The sequence below is a fragment of the Balaenoptera physalus genome, assembly GCF_965194825.1.
Source record: "Balaenoptera physalus genome assembly, chromosome: 2".
NCBI classification, from domain to species: domain Eukaryota; kingdom Metazoa; phylum Chordata; class Mammalia; order Artiodactyla; family Balaenopteridae; genus Balaenoptera; species Balaenoptera physalus.
In genome coordinates this window covers 167,861,088-167,877,675 of record NC_138883.1, presented here as the reverse complement: position 1 = coordinate 167,877,675, position 16,588 = coordinate 167,861,088, and the positions used below count along the sequence as shown (strand labels likewise).

Genomic DNA, 16,588 nt, shown 5'->3' with positions numbered 1-16,588 from the left:
CATCATTTATCTAAGGTTACATTTGAATAAAATCAGTTCTAAAATGTGTTAGTCATTTTACTCCATTAAATGTTTGACAGCCATTTCTTTGTTATACGTATTGAAAACTTCCCCTTCATCAATTACTATCTCTTATAATTTTCATTTTCTTGGCTATGTGGCCTCTAGTAGAAGAAACAAAATAAGCAAAGATTATGTTTTTATAAGTTATTTTCCAATATTCAATCTTCTCCCAATAAATAAATATTAATTCAAAAATCTGTATGTTATATATAATGGTTATGATTCACTTTAGTTCATTCCCAGTAAGTTGAAAACTGTTAAAGCTTTCACATCGTTTTTCGATATAAAAAATCATGGGCCATTTTGTGAAGAGGCGAAGGTTGAGCTGTTGCGGCCGCGTTGCGGCCGTCGAGCAGCAGTCGGCTTCTCCTCGTAGAACCCGGGAGTAGGAGATTCAGAATCGAATCTCTTCTCCCTTCCCCCTCCCGTGAGATTTTTTTGATCTTCAGCTACATTTTTCAGCTTTGTGAGGCACCTTACCATCAAAGACAATGGCCAGCAATGTTACCAACAAGACAGATCCTCGCTCCATGAACTCTCGTGTATTCATTGGGAATCTCAATACTCTTGTGGTCAAGAAATCTGATGTGGAGGCAATCTTCTCGAAATATGGCAAAATCGTGGGTTGCTCTGTTCATAAGGGTTTTGCCTTCGTTCAGTATGTTAATGAGAGAAATGCCCGGGCTGCTGTGGCAGGAGAGGATGGCAGAATGATTGCTGGCCAGGTTTTAGATATTAATCTGGCCGCAGAGCCAAAAGTGAACCGAGGAAAAGCAGGTGTGAAACGATCTGCAGCAGAGATGTACGGCTCCTCTTTTGACTTGGACTATGACTTTCAACGGGATTATTATGACAGGATGTACAGTTACCCAGCACGTGTTCCTCCTCCTCCTCCTATTGCTCGGGCTGTAGTGCCCTCAAAACGCCAGCGTGTATCAGGAAACACGTCACGAAGGGGCAAAAGTGGCTTCAATTCTAAGAGTGGACACCGGGGATCTTCTTCTAAGTCTGGAAAGTTGAAAGGAGATGACCTTCAGACCATTAAGAAGGAGTTGACCCAGATAAAACAAAAAGTGGATTCTCTACTGGAAAGCCTGGAAAAAATCGAAAAGGAACAGAGCAAACAAGGAGTAGAGATGAAGAATGATAAGTCAGAAGAGGAGCAGAGCAGCAGCTCCCTGAAGAAAGATGAGACTAATGTGAAGATGGAGTCTGAGGGGGGTGCAGATGACTCTGCTGAGGAGGGGGACCTACTGGATGATGATGATAATGAAGATCGGGGGGGATGACCAGCTGGAGTTGATCAAGGATGATGAAAAAGAGGCTGAGGAAGGAGGGGATGACGGAGACAGCGCCAATGGCGAGGATGACTCTTAAGCACATAGTGGGGTTTAGAAATCTTGTCCCATCATTTCTTTACCTAGGCGCTTGTCTAAGATCAAAATTTTCACCAGATCCTCTCCCCTAGTATCTTCAGCACATGCTCACTGTTGTCCCCATCCTTGTCCTTCCCATGTTCGTTAATTCATACTGCCCTGTGCCTAGTCCCATTTTCACTTCCTTTGATGCTCCTAGTAGTTATGTTAAGTCTTACCCTGTAATTTTTGCTTTTAATTTTGATACCTCTTTATGACAACAATAAAAAGAATGTATGGTTTTTATCAACTGTCTCCAAAATAATCTCTTGTTATGCAGGGAGTACAGTTCTTCCCATTCATGCATGAGTTCAGTAGTTGCTTCCCTAACTACAAAGGCAGTCTCATTAGTTGAGTAGCACCTGAGAGCAGCTTTGAATTAGAGGTATGCGTGTTATACCCCACATAAGAGTGCTGTGCGGGGCTGTTCAACACAAATGTAACAATGTATTTTTGTGAATGAGAGTTGGCATGTCAAATGGATCCTCTAGAAAAATAATTAGTGTAATAGTCTTAAGATTTGTTTTCTAAAGTTGATACTGTGGGTTATTTTTGTGAATAGCCTGATGTTTGGGACCTTTTTTTCTCAAAATAAACAAGTCCTTATTAAACCAGGCAAAAAAAAAAAAATCATGTTTCATGGATATTACCACTAGGTGGCTCAAATGGCTGAAATATTAATTCAATATATGAGCAGGAAAAAAAAAACTTTAAAGATTTATATCTTGTTCTGTAATTATATGCTTTATACATTAATTTCTACAAACTTATATACTACTTATAGATTATCACTATAATACTACACATGGGAGACAATTACATTAATATAGGTCATCATCATGTATGCCATTTTTATGAAGGAGAGAGGATTAATAGACAAAATGAATGAGTTATGTTACATTTTATCATAAAAATGTAATAATAAAATAAATTAAAATCTTGCCAGCTGACAGAGAACACAGTATTCAGTGGAGTCTAAATCGTCGGAGTCTCGAGTTGTATTTCATTTAAATTTATTCAGGCAATTGTAGACATTACCTGCTATACTTCCTGGCAATTGTGGTTATTTATGTCTCTTAGAAGCAAGTGGCTCACAGCCAGAGCTCAAGCTCAGTGTAGTCCAGGGACCTTGAAAATCAAGCCATTCTTCCTTATAGTAAGTTACTGAAATGCAGGATGCTCAGGATACTGCGTCCATTACATTAGATACCTTGGGACCCGCTACTCTTTCTGATACAAAGAAAACAGATGCAGGAAATGATTATTTCTTCCCAACTTTAATGAGCATCTTATAATTCTATTGAACTGCTCAGGATAGAGTACCAGGAGGTAAAGGAAAAATGGCTTCTCTCCAAGCTGGAAAGGAAAGAATTAAGCCTTTTGATTCTGTCAGAGAAAAGAAAGCACAACAGGGACTTTGGAATAAGGGGGACTTATGTGTTTCCTAACCAAGAAGAATCAACATGCCCTCCCATTATTCTGGAGATACCTGGTTCTCTAGGCTTTCTTAGTACTAACAGAAGCTCTGCCCTAAGTTTAAAGTTTGGGACCATTGAAATCTTAAAGAAACTCTCCTTCAAGATGTTCGTTTTATCTTTGGATTATTTGTCTTTATCCTTGAATTATTTGTCTTTGTAATCACCAACTATCCGAATCTTCCACTCTAAAAGTTATTTAATTGGCTTTACTTTAGGGAAGAAACAAGATCCTCTATAGGAGGAGCTTAAGGGATGATTTTTCCAACTCTAATAACAGACAAGTAGCATTTTTTTCCCCTAATTGTAAAATATTTTCCTTGGCTATTTATTATTCGTCTTTTGGAAGCACATGTAAGAATCTGAGTTTGGCTTAAAAGAAAAGTACTGATTCTCCCTAAGGGAGGCATAGTTTAGGTTCAGCTGCAGTACAGCAACAGCAGGTCCTGGTATTTTTACACTCGTGTTCAAGCACCTGACATTTAGGTTTTATTTGAATATAGAATTGTAAATATAACATGAACCAGTTATCACATAGCTCTTAAATATTGAGATCTAATTAATTCTCTCCAAGTTTAACAACTATAGTTGGTCAAAGTTCTAACCAGTTAGCTTTTGAGAAAGAGACAGAATCTTATCTTCCCAAATTATGGCCATGAACAGTTTCCACTGAGTGACTAAAAAATAAAACAAAACAAAACAAATAAAATCATTCAAAGTGGCTTAAACGATCAAAAAGAGATACAGTGGCTTACATGACTGAACCCTAAAGGTAGAGTTACTCCTCCTTGTCATCCAGGACCAGGTTTACTTCTGCAGCTGTCTGCCTTTGGCAATGTCAGCTTCACTTCTGGTTCTCCTGGTTGTCCGTTCACAACAGCCTGGGCTATACTTCCATTCATATCTAAGGACAGAGAAAGAAGGTGGTTACTCAAAGTTTTTCCAGAAGAGAGGACACTTCTCTCCCAGAAATTCCTCAGCAAGCATGGCCTGCAGGTTTACTGCCCTCCCCTGATGCAATAGCTCTGGCCAGTGAATGGGAGCCCAGCATTAGTGTCAACCCAGTCTACATGCCCCAGGTCAGTAGCCAGCAATGAAATCTGCTCCCCCCCAGTAAATGGGTTACATGCAGGACGTTTAGATATCAGTGTAAACATCAGAGCTATCAAGGGGAAGGGAGACAAAGTGGGGGAATGGGGAGGGGCAAAGGAGGGATATATACTAATGCATACACCTGACTATATAGGGGGAACTCAAACCAAACTGCCTGAGTTTGAATCCAGGCCCTACCACTTGTTGGCTGTATGACCATGGGCAAGTCACTTGACCTCTCTTGTTGAGTGACAGGTAGGTCAATGATTTGCTTAATTGCTTATATCACAGGGCTTTTCTAAAATCCATGGCACTAAACCAAGCATTTATTACACTCTTCTTTGTGCGAGGCATGTGGAATTGGGAAGAACACGAAAGGGAGCAAAATGATGTTCTGCTTTCAAAGAGCCAGCAATTAAGGAGAGGAAATGAGAGCTCGGAGTTGGTGGTAAAAACAGATGGGATAGGGCTTCCCTGGTGGCGCAGTGGTTGAGAGTCTGTCTAACAATTCAGGGGACGCGGGTTCGCGCCCTGGTCTGGGAGGATCCCATATGCCGCGGAGCAACTGGGCCCGTGAGCCACAACTACTGAGCCTGCGCATCTGGAGCCTGGGCCCCGCAACAAGAGAGGCCGCGACAGTGAAAGGCCCGCACACCGCGATGAAGAGTGGCCCCGCTTGCCGCAACTGGAGAAAGCCCTCGCACAGAAACGAAGACCCAACACAGCCAAAAATAAATAAACAAACAAATAAATAAATAAATAAATAAAATACTGGCTTAACTCCAAAAAAAAAAAAAAATAGATGGGATAAGTTACATAGAAAAGATGTTTCCTAAAATGGCTTTTTTTTTCCTAATTAAATATTCTTTAATAGCGACCACATTTTCTAGTGTTTTTCAAATCCTATGTGAAGTTAATATGATTTTTCTAGATAGTCATTTATTAATAATAAATATCAACAATAATTAATAATCAGTCAATAAAACTACTAGAAAAAAGAGTAACTGCAACCAAACTGCAACTATAAAATGTGTAAAGTGTAATGTTCTTAATTGTCTAATGTTTAAGATAATGGAGAGGAACAGGGGTGAGGACCATTCAAAAATCACTGAAAGTTCTTCCTTGGAAGCATTTTTGTGCTTTCAGTGAAGTATGTGACAGTTGGATATTCTGAACCTATTACCCAGGTCACAGAGCAAACCTCACTGTGGACACCTAGGAATTTGTCATTTCCCAGCCCACTAGTTCTTTCCTAAAGTTGGGAATAGACAGATTTCCTTTGTTCTAAGTAGAGTTTATTCTCGGAGGGGAAGTGCAGGTCAGCAAAGCAATTGAATAACTACCACCCCTAGAGGGAGCTATGGTGCCTTTTAAGTCACCGAAGTCGACTTCTCCCTCCCTTCCTCTCAGAGACCACTGCTGGTCCACTGGTCCCTGGGCATGCCTTCTTTCCAACTCTGAGTCCTCAGAATTTTGAACATCCTGCTTTTTACTTAGCGTTTTGGCCATTGTTTAAAAATACTGTCACGGTAAGATAACAATTCTGCAAAATGGCAGTAGCCCAACCACATTAATCCCAGACAGAAGGTACATATTGTCTTTTCATCAAAGAAACAGATGAAATACCACCATTGGTATTTATAACTACTGCTAACTTCCTTATATCCTTTTGGAAATGCGTAAATAAAATTCTCAGGATGGCAGAGAGAGGGAATGTTGATGAGTGCCTGGGGTGTTTAAGATGGAACCTTCAGGAAAGGAGCTCGCTGTCATTTCTACCCAGCTTTGTGGGGCTGGGGGACAGAGCCCTGTCTTTTCCTGTCTGTGTCCCCAGTGTGTGGCTCAGATTTACATACAATAAATGTATGCCGAGTCGATCTCAATTTTTTCCAGAACGTTTGTAAACCAACCCAGCTTAGATATGAATAAGAAAACAATGATATGAAAGAGAAAAACCACAGGACTGGGGTGGAGACTGGGGAAGATTGCAATGAAAATATTATCTTAAGAGAAGGGAGCGGCTGTGCAGGGCTCACTTAGAGCTGCAAGAACAACCGGTACTGGAAAAAGAAAAAGTCCACAGCATTCCAGGAGTGATGGAGCTGGGAAAGAGCATTAGGTGCTCTTGAGCCAGTCCCATTATCTTACAGATGAGAAGAGAGGTCCACGGCAGGGAGTAACTTGCCCATGGGCTCTCAGCAGATCAGAGGCAAAGGTGAGACCATGAACGATTTCATCCACCAGGTTAGTCCCAGCTGCTCCACATGCTGGTGGCCACTTTACCCATCCCAGACATCCAGAACAGAACTGGCTTGTCAAGAAGACATGGTTTCTTGAAAAACCAGGCGCCACCTCAGAGTTTCTGTCAAAGCTTCAGTGAGTATTTCCAGGGCTGAGCCAAGTGGCTTACGGTTCACCATCAGTTAGAAGTAAGGAAGCGGTGAGGCTCCCGCCACTCACATTTTGCCTTGACCGTCCGAGTCCAATGCAGGGGATCACAGTCCTGAGCAAAGGACAGTCAAGAAGGGGCCCAATTCTTCAAAACTCTTCAGAAGGTCTTTGAGGATTCTTGGCCCCAGAATTTCCAAAAGACCTAGATTACTTAGAAATACTTTGCTGGTGTGATGCAAGTTCAAATCTGAAGGTGTACAAGGAGAGATGTCGCCATGCACGCATATAAGGTACAACCGAATCCTGGAGTGAAGAAGGGATGGCCTCCAGCAGGAGCCAACGGTCCTAGCAAACCCCCTAGGCCTGTGGTTTTCTCCCATTCTAGCTCAAAAGTGTACTTTAAACACCTGCAAACGCCTGAGCTGCACAGTAGCTACAACCTCCAAGATGGTCATTTTTTTAATAGATGCTAAAACAAGTAAGTGAGTGGGTACTGCTTCCATTCAATCAGTCATTCCATCCTGCAAGGTCTGGAAGTGGCAGTGTGGGGAAGGAAAAGGAGGATGCCTACGCCACCTCTGCATCCCAGGGGATAGAAGCTGTGGGAAGAAAACAGCATCCTTTGAAAGGTCTACTGGGAAAGCAATGGCCTCCGGGAAGAGCTAGGCTTCACTTAGAGCAAGAAGATGGAAGAAAGGATTAAAGAAGAATTTGCAAATATAGAGAAGTGTGCTGCTGGCAGGCCATGAATTTGAAAGCACTGTAGGAGAGTCAGGGTTTGGTGGGGCATAGGTGTTGGGGACAGAAAAGGGCGTGTTCAGAGCTGCATGGAGATGAGAATCCAGGGGATGGGGAAGTGCTGGGAGCCCGGAGTCCTGCACTTCTAGGGGTGCTTGGAGTAGACGGGGCTGCGACGCTTTTCTCAGATCCCCAGCCCCCTTTCCAGGACAGAAGTATTCATGTCCCAGCCACTGGGATGTTGGTGCTGACAGCTCTTAGGTGAGCCCTCCTGCAGGAGCTGCCCATGGATGAAGAGAGCTCCCTTGCTCAACATCACACCCATTCCTGGCACCCCTGCCCCACTGTGACCAGTCCGTGCAGAGTCTGAATATCTGCCCCCTTGGCCTACCTCGCTCACAGCCACTCAGAAAGACCACGAGAGCTTCAGAGCTCTCCTAGCGTTGCAGGATCTGTGCAGGTTCCTGCTGCAATTGCACTGCCTCCGCCCCATCCCGCTGCCTCCCCTTCCCCCGCGGCTGGTGATGCTGAGAGAACTCACCAGGGGAACCACCTGTGTGCAAATCTCCTGCACAGGGAGCTCCATCTGTGACACACAGGATGTGGTGAGAGGAACCCTGAGACTCTCAAAGCAAGTGGTGAGGGGAGACTGTGAGTGAGAGCTGGGATGGGTTAGGGCCAGGTGGGGGGTCTTGCCAGGGACCCACAAGCTCTGAGGTCCCCTTCTCACCCCCAGAGCACAGCATTCTGAGGCTGTACTCACTGTAGGACTCATACTGTTTGATATGCTTCAAGGGAAGGGAAGAGACAAAAATGATTAACCTTCTGCCCGAAGACCTTGTAGCCGTTTTCATTTCTATGTTGAACCCTTAACAAAAGCTCAAATAGCCACTGTAGTAGCCTGGATTATTATCAAAGTTTTCTCAGCACTATTCCACACGGGGGCTGCTCCTTCAGCCTGCTTCCTGGAGTGAAACACAAAAACTTACCCTCAAAGATTGTATCATAAGAGTGAGAAATACCCCTTTGTCGGAAACCACTGAGATTTTCAATCATTTGCTACTGCAGCATGATTTAGCCTCACTGGATTAATACAGACTCGGAGAACAGGGGTCGGCAAACTGTAAAGAGCCAGAAAGTAAATATTTTAGGCTTTGCAGGCCATCCAGTCTGTCAAGACTACTTAAGTCTACCATTCTCATGCAAAGCGCTCATAGACTATAGGTAAGCAAATGAGCATGGCAATGTTCCAATAAAACTTTATCTACAAAAACAAATAGCAGCCCAGATTTGACCCTTGGGAAATAGTTGGCTAATCCCTGATGTAGATCCTCCTGGGGATGTCACTGACGTAGTTTAGCCACTGGCTGAAAATCCTACAGGTAATTGCCTAAAATCACATCTTTGCGAATTTTACCCACACAGTGTTGTTTTGGTATGTTTTATATTAAAGATTATGTTCTTAGAGTCCATTTATTTAGTAAGGCTTAAAGGGATGAAAAGGCAAAGGATGGCAGATTTAATATTTCTTGATGGGAGAGGAGGGTATCTTTGCCAGCACAAAGCCTTCAAAAACAACTGGGAAGACCTGGAGAAAAAGAATTGGAGAGGAGAGATAGATGGCTGAATTAGGGATAAAAAGAAGGGAAATGGAAACATGAAGAGAAATAATACAAGGGTGAGAGAAAATGGAGTGAAGCTAGAATTCCTTACTTGGCTTTTTTCAGTCCCAGGACCAGACAGAATGTTTATTCCTCTACTGCCACCTTCAGTTCTTTAAAGATCCTGGCTCTCATTTGCAATTTCCACTATGGGGCTAAATCACCCAGGATGCAACTCCTATAGGTGCTTTTTCCATTTTTTATTTTAGCTACAACTTGTTGAAATCCACAGGGGTTCATAAATGGCAGAACTTGAGTAAATGATTTTTGAATGGAGGGAAGAGGACAAGATCAAGGATTGTGGATAAATACGGGCCAAGATTAATGTCAGGATGGGATGGGAGAAACATGAAGCAGAGCTGGGGGTCCAGGGACAGAGGAACCTTGGAGACAGAGCCTAATTCTATAAGTTAGAGAAGCGAGTTTGCATGCATCTGGGCAATTCCACAAAAGTGGTACAGTAAATTGATATCAATAGATTATTAATTATGACTGGGATCTGGAGGTGTGAATTGCAAGCAAAATTATGGAAGGCAAAATAGCTCTGGGTATATCTGGGACAGAAAATCAGGGCTTAACTATCTCCTCTGCACTTTATCATGCCTGGTCAGGGAATCAATGGTAATAAGATCACGGGGATATAATCTTTTTACAAATTAACCAAATCTACTCTATCATTGCATTATGGCTATCTGTTTAAGAGTCCGTCTACATTGTAAGTAACTTGGGGCAGAAACAAGTCTTTTTCATCATTGTAAACCCAGCATTCACTATAGCAGCTGTCCAAAAGTTAGCAGTCAATGAATTCGTGTTGAATTAAATTGTTTCCTTTCAATGATAAAATGCAGAATTTTGAAAATTTCTTGTGGGAAATTATCAATTCATCGATGGAGATGGAGAATGCTTTGTCCCTGGAACCTCTAAGAATTTGCCATCTGTTTCCATGCCTCCATCCTAAAGCTACCCTTCTTCATTTCAATTCATTGTTTGCATAGAGTCCAAAGCAAATGGTCATATCTTTGCTCTAATAACTGCAGTTATAAGGGGCATTTAGTTTCACAGTGACCCCAGGCTGGGACTCTGGCTGCAGCCACTCTAAGTCTCTCCCAGAGATGTGCAGCCTGAGAAGAGAAAGACTGAACAGGAAATGTCCATTGTCACCCTCTCAGGGCATCTCCTGGCAAGTCAGTCAACCCTGGTCCAGCAGTGGGTGATGGAGCATGCACTGTCTAGGAGTCCATTATGATATAAAACAGCCAAGCTATTCAGAAGGTGATATGCATTTGCTTCTGAAAATAAATTCACATAATAGTAGAGGTTCAGTTACCAAGATAATCAAAACAAAACTAGGATAATCAAATGGGGCATCGTACCTCAAGAAATAGCCATACCTGCTGTGTTCTTAACCAAAGGGCACTTGAGTTTTGCTTTTCTCTTATGGTTGAGGACACTTCACTTGGTAAATGAGTATGCAACTCTCTTCTTACTCAGGTCAGAGGTCACTTCCTTTGGGAATCCCTTCCTGACCCTCTCCCCCACGCTCCCACTATTGGATCTGTGCCCCTCCTCCATTCACATTACTCTCATCATATCATATTGAAATGGTTTATGGAACCCTCTGCCTCCGGTGAATTCATTTAGGGCAGGAACCATTTAATTGCCTCTGTCACTTCAACCCAAGCATCTAGTAGAGTCTCATTAAGTGTTTTTAAATGAGTCATTCATTCACTGATGGTTTATGGAGTCAAAGAAATCACAAATTGAATTCTAGGGATCATGGCAGCTTCTCAGCCTTGCTAAGCAAATCAGTCATGGGAGAAGCAAAATAATCGCACAGAATTTTCCATCACACTTGGCTGCTGGGGTCCTATGGACATCTCAGGGACTGGTGAGAAGACGTCAGAGATGCCCCAACAATGCTGTAATGGATATTTGCCATTCTGTCTTCACTCAAAGGGTGTCCTTTGTGATTTCTGAGCCACCTCACGATAGTTTTGGGCCATGGGAAGAGCCATGTGGAGATTGCTTGTGCTTCATTTTGCTTCAAGGTCCAAGTGACCTTGAAACAGACTTCCTGTTGATCTTTATACCTAGAGGTCCCTTAGCCATTTAAAGGCATAGGAACTTTCTATTAAGATTTGAATTATCTTTCAGTTCTGATCAGTTCTTCTCAAAAGAACACTTTGCTTCAGAATCCATTGCAGTGTCCTTTCAGGAGAGATGTAGCTAGATGAAGGTCAATACCCACACCATACTCTTGCTTTATCTCTCAGCCAAATTAATAGATGTAAATGGGTGTCCATATGCATTCTCCAGCCAAGTAAACCATACTTGCAGAACTGGACAAGTTCATTTTCTAGAAAACTGATACAAATAACTGGATTCTGTTTCTAAGGGAGCACATATGTATAATTGTAGATATATCTACTGAGTCTTCCCTTGGGTCATAATTACTTGCAAAAAAGAGATCAGATCAGATTCAGACTGTGAGCCCTTTGAGCTCTATTAAGTTGCACGTCCACTTAATGAGAACAATGGGCTACTCAGATTCCCCATTTGTAAAGTCAGGTATTGGGGGTGGGACCAGGTGACCCCCCAGAGTCCTTCCAGTTCTAAGGAAACTCTAAGGAAACTCTAAATAAACATGTATGCCCTCAAGATCAAGAAACATCTCATTCCATCACCGGACATATTAAAGACCACCTTGAGGCAGGAGATAGATGGGCTCCAGGCTAGACATTTACAACTGGCCTCCTGTTCACACTACCTGGGCTGAGAAGATGAGCTCCAGGCCAGACATTCATTACCAGCCCCCTGTTTACATTTTCTGAGGCAAGAGACAAACGGGCTCCAGGACTACATATTTGTGAACGGACTGTCTATGTTTCGATATCTGCACTTCGATATAAGAAACAGCAACAGGAATAGGGTAGGTAACCGGACACTGGACACTTTTATGGCAGGGACAGAGAGGGGCTAAACCCTGTTAAAAGGGTTTATCAAGAGGTCATACATTTCCCATCCTTGGGGCAAGGGAAACATTGCTCATGTGCAGAAAGGCTCCTTGGGGGTCAAAAGGAGGGGGTGCCACCCCATAATATGTGATGCTAAGGCCATCCCATAGGCTGAAATCCATCTTGGAAAAAAGTTGTGCACACAGATTGGGGAGGGTCTTAGGGCAGGGCAGGTGCAGAAAAAGAAACCAGATAAGTGGCCAAAGGTAAACAAAGACCCGGAAGAACTGCCCTATATGAATGATTTAACCACCTCTTTACTGAGCGTCCTCATTAGGAAGGATGCCCACACCCTTCCTCTCCAGGTGTGCATCTCTGCCTCGCTTCTGTCTTAACTAAACAGTTTCTCTGTGTGCTCTCCCATTTGTTGTTGAGCTGTGTCTCAAATAATAAACTTTGTACCTGTTTTTACAGTTTTTGCCTCTGTGAGAAATGCATTTTTCACTGGGGGCAAGAGCCAGGGGGTGTGGTGGCCTGGATTCCTGGTTTTCAACCAGGCTCCCCAGGTTCAATTCCTGGGCAGGGAATTAAGATCTCCCTTCACGCCACCACTCACTGCTGCCTCTCCGAGATCAACCTGACCCAACACGGTCTTACTTCTAACTTGCAGTCACTTCATTTTCAGACCACTCACAGTCAAAATGCAGATTGTTTCAATTACCCACATGGATTAAGAAGACCACTGACGAGAAAGGAAGAGATTAGCCTGAAATATCCTTTAGGTTCGAGTGCATAATCCAAATTCCTAGGATATTTTACTACCTCAACTGTCTATGCTAGGTAGCTTTGGTCAGTTAATCTGCTATTTTGGGTCTCTGATATTCAATAACACTCACATACCTTCTGAAAGAAATTCAGTCTTGAAATTCTATAGGGTACTGTTTTTCTCATGGCCACTGGTTAGCTGACTTTATAAATGAACTGAGTAGTATATTCTTATCATAAACAATACAGATTCTGGGAATCGTGTTAAGAAAAACACCGCTGTGGTACACTGAGCTTTTGTTATTTTTTATACAGAGCAAGGACTTCTTTATTCCACCAAACTTCATTGTTGCATTCAGGAGAATAGAACGAAAATATCTTTCTATGGTTCTGTTGCATCTAATTGTTTATAAACAAATATACCTGGAGGCAAATGATTCTAAACAAAAGAACAATGGGCTAATTGCTTTTAATGGGCAGCAGTTTGCGACAACATTGTCAAAATTCCAGCACCATTTAATTCCCTTTTTGTTTTGTTTTAAGGACACCATTTTCACATGGAAGATCTGCAGAGCATTGATTGTCATTTTTCCAGTTCAAACATGGGTTCGTTTATCTTTTGGCTGAGACAGAAATAGGGCTGTAGCCAATACACTGAAATTGGAAGCGCACCCCATGCTGTGGAGCAGACAGTAGACACTTAGTAACAACTTGTTGAAACAATACAAACATTTTCGGTCAAGAGCAAGTTATTTTCCTGAAAATACAGTTCTAGGCAGGCAAAGGCACAATACCAACTTTTAAAGTAAACACATATATATTATGCTCTGTGATTGGCTCTATTACTGTTAAAATCATTTCCTTTCTAACCCAAGACTCTCAGCTGAATAACCTAAGCTTTGAGAGTTAAGCAGAAAGACTTCCCTTTCTGGCAGTTTTGGAGTTGGGAAAAACTAAAAATGTTCCTTCTATAAAACTAAAGATAATAAGTCAAGAGAAATACAGTGGCCAAAAATGACCGAGAAACTTAAACTAGAAAGATAAGAATAAGCTGGTAATATTAGATAGCTCTACAGGGTTTTACATGTTTTTGCAGCCAAATGGTTAGGTTCTTAATCCTAAATAATGATAAGACCTTGAGCCTTTTTGAGGAAAGGGAGATTGAACTGAGGCTTCTGAGTCAAGAGAGATTCCAGAAGGTTTTACCCCTCTGCAAAAAGTAAACTGTAACGACAACAAAATGCCATCCAAAAAAGGAAGACTGTTTGTCTTGGCCTAGACTTTGGATGGAAAAAACAATTATCTCTCTCAAAAATGTATAATCATGAGCCTGTTCCATTGTCTGGAGATGTTTGAGCCCCAAAGCTAACCACCACAGCAACAAAAAGCCCTGCCAGGGCGTCCCTGGTGGCGCAGTGGTTGAGAATCTGCCTGCCAATGCAGGGGACACGGGTTCGAGCCCTGGTCTGGGAAGATCCCACATGCCGCGGAGCAACTAAGCCCGTGAGCCACAACTACTGAGCCTGCGCGTCTGGAGCCTGTGCCCCACAACAAGAGAGGCCGCGATAGTGAGAGGCCTGCGCACCGCGATGAAGAGTGGCCCCCGCGTGCCACAACTAGAGAAAGCCCTCACAGAAACGAAGACCCAACACAGCCAAAAATTAATTAATTAATTAAAAAAAAAAAAAGTCGTGCCAACCTGGAAATCTCCTTAGCAGAGGAAGTTAAAAACTGCTCTAGAGGTTGTACAAGATTCCCACCACTTAAGATGAGTTCACAATCCAAAATTTACAAATAAACAAGTCAACCATACTGAAAATCAAACTACTCAACATATGGTGGAAGAACGTCAAATAACGAAATTTTCAGAGACAAGAAGCAAGTATAAATATAATAAAGACATATGTATCAATAAGTATAATATGCCCCACGTCGAAGAGCGCCGCGATGGCAAGGACAGTGCCTCGCTCTTCGTAGGGGTGCGGATCCTGGCGGACCTTAACCAACAAGCGCCGGCGCCCGCCCCCGCGGAGCGCAGGGAGGGCGCCGCAGCCCGGAAGGCGAGGGCCCCCGGCCGTCTGCCGCCCGCCCCACCACCCGCCCCCGACCCACCTCCCCTGGCGCCGGCGGCGTGGCGGCCGCGCCCCTCAGCCCGGCGTGGAGCGAGCCCGAGCCTGAGGCGGGGCTGGAGCCGGAGCGAGAGCCGGGGGCCGCGGGGAGCGGCGAGCCCGGCCTCAGACAAAGGGGCCGGCGGGGTCGAAGTCGCGCCGACCTCGAGTCCCCGCAGAGAAAGCACAAGTGCCACTACGCGGGCTGCGAGAAAGTTTACGGGAAATCCTCGCACCTCAAGGCGCACCTGAGAACTCACACAGGGGAGCGCCCCTTCGCCTGCAGCTGGCAGGACTGCAACAAGAAGTTCTCGCGCTCTGACGAGCTGGCGTGGCACTACCGCACGCACACGGGCAAGAAGTTCAGCTGCCCCATCTGCGACAAGCGCTTCATGCGCAGCGACCACCTGACCAAGCACGCGCGCCGCCACGCCAACTTCCACCTGGGGATGCTGCAGCGGCGCGGCGGGGACTCGCGGACCGGCTCGCTCAGCGACTACAGCCGCTCGGACGCCAGCAGCCCCACCATCAGCCTGGCCAGCTCGCCCTGAGCGCCGGCGGCGGGGCGGGCGGGGCGGGCGGGGCGGGCTGGGGCGGGGCCCGCAGCAAGCCACGCCCCATCCCTACCACGCTGACCCTAGGCCCCGCCCATCCCCGCGGCCCCTCCTCCTTACCACAGCCGTGAGCAGATGCTCTCACTTCCTCCTGTGATTCCATGTCGTTTCCTTTTGTAATCAGAAGAGAGAGAACTTTATGAAGTCAATGACAACAAAAAAACGATTTTCTTCACCTCAGGTGTCAAATTTGTAAAAAAACAACGAAAAAGTTCCAAAAAACACCATCCACAATTGCACAAGAGACATACCCACGAAGGTGATTCAGCGGTGTTGAACCCCCCCCTTTCTCAGGGATGGACATGTTCCACGAGGTCAGTGAGGACACCCCCTTCCTGCCGCCTTACTCTGTACATAGATTTGCACTCTGGAATTTCCTTTCAGGTTTGGGCACACATTGGGGGCAAAGCAGTGCAGGTGGAGCTCAGCGCAGGCGGCGGATAGGCCGGACGGTTAGTTTGGAGCCGTGGTCACCGACCTTGTGCTTCCAGGGCAGACCCCTAAGCAGGGCCCGCGGCTCCCTCTTCCTGCCCCCTGCCCAGCTTCAGCCTCGCCCCAGCTGGCAGTGGGCTCAGAATGCAGCCGGCTCAGAGGGACGCCTTAAGCCGTGATGGGTAAGGGGAGCACTCCCCAGGGAAACTGTAGGGGTCCTTGCCTCCGGGACCCTGCCCAGGTCCCCCTCGGACCGCTAGAAGCAGAGATGCAAACCCGTGTTGGGCAGCCAGCCGCACCATCTGATGTCCACATGGCCAGGGCCCCCGCCCGCTGCTGTGTCCCCGCAGAAGGCCCCAAGACCTTCCACTATTACACCACGTTCTCTGACTGGCCTCCTACAAGGGTGTCCAAAGGTGTCATTGGTGCGTCCAGTTCCCACGTTCTCCCCGACCGGCCCTGCTCTTGGGATGCCTTTGTTTGACACAATGGGTAAAGCGGGGCCACCCGGCCAGGCGCTCTGTGTGTGTGGCTTGCTGTGGCCGCTCTCAGCACTTCACAGAGACTGTTCCGTAGCAAGAGACCGGAACATTGTGACTTGGAACTTTGGGGGGGTGGCGAGGCGGATGTCATGGGAAATGCAGTCAGAGAACGTGCATTCTCTTTCCTCCCTGGGGAGCACCGGACGGAAATTGTGGGAAACGCTTTTTTCAGACTCACCGTGTCCCCAGCTCAGAATTAGCGAACCCTCAGCTTCTCCATGAGCCCTGTGTCCCCTGGACTCCTCCCTTCCCCTCCTCCTTTTCCCCTCCTACCTGGGAGGCCCCGGCCCACCCCCGGCCTGTGGGGCAGTAGGGTGCAGGGCCCCCACCGCCAGCCT

At 45.2% G+C, this 16,588-nt stretch overlaps 2 pseudogenes across 2 annotated transcripts; both read left to right on the top strand.

Annotated features, from left to right (window-relative positions):
• The first annotated feature begins 363 nt into the window (after positions 1-363).
• LOC309654996 (heterogeneous nuclear ribonucleoprotein C pseudogene) lies at positions 364-2,089 on the top strand (annotated as a pseudogene). The gene has a single exon. The product of its transcript is annotated as a heterogeneous nuclear ribonucleoprotein C pseudogene (transcript).
• A 5,276-nt stretch (positions 2,090-7,365) lies between these two features.
• On the top strand, positions 7,366-15,213 carry LOC309654995 (Krueppel-like factor 13 pseudogene; annotated as a pseudogene). The gene has a single exon. The product of its transcript is annotated as a Krueppel-like factor 13 pseudogene (transcript).
• The last annotated feature ends 1,375 nt before the right edge of the window (positions 15,214-16,588 follow it).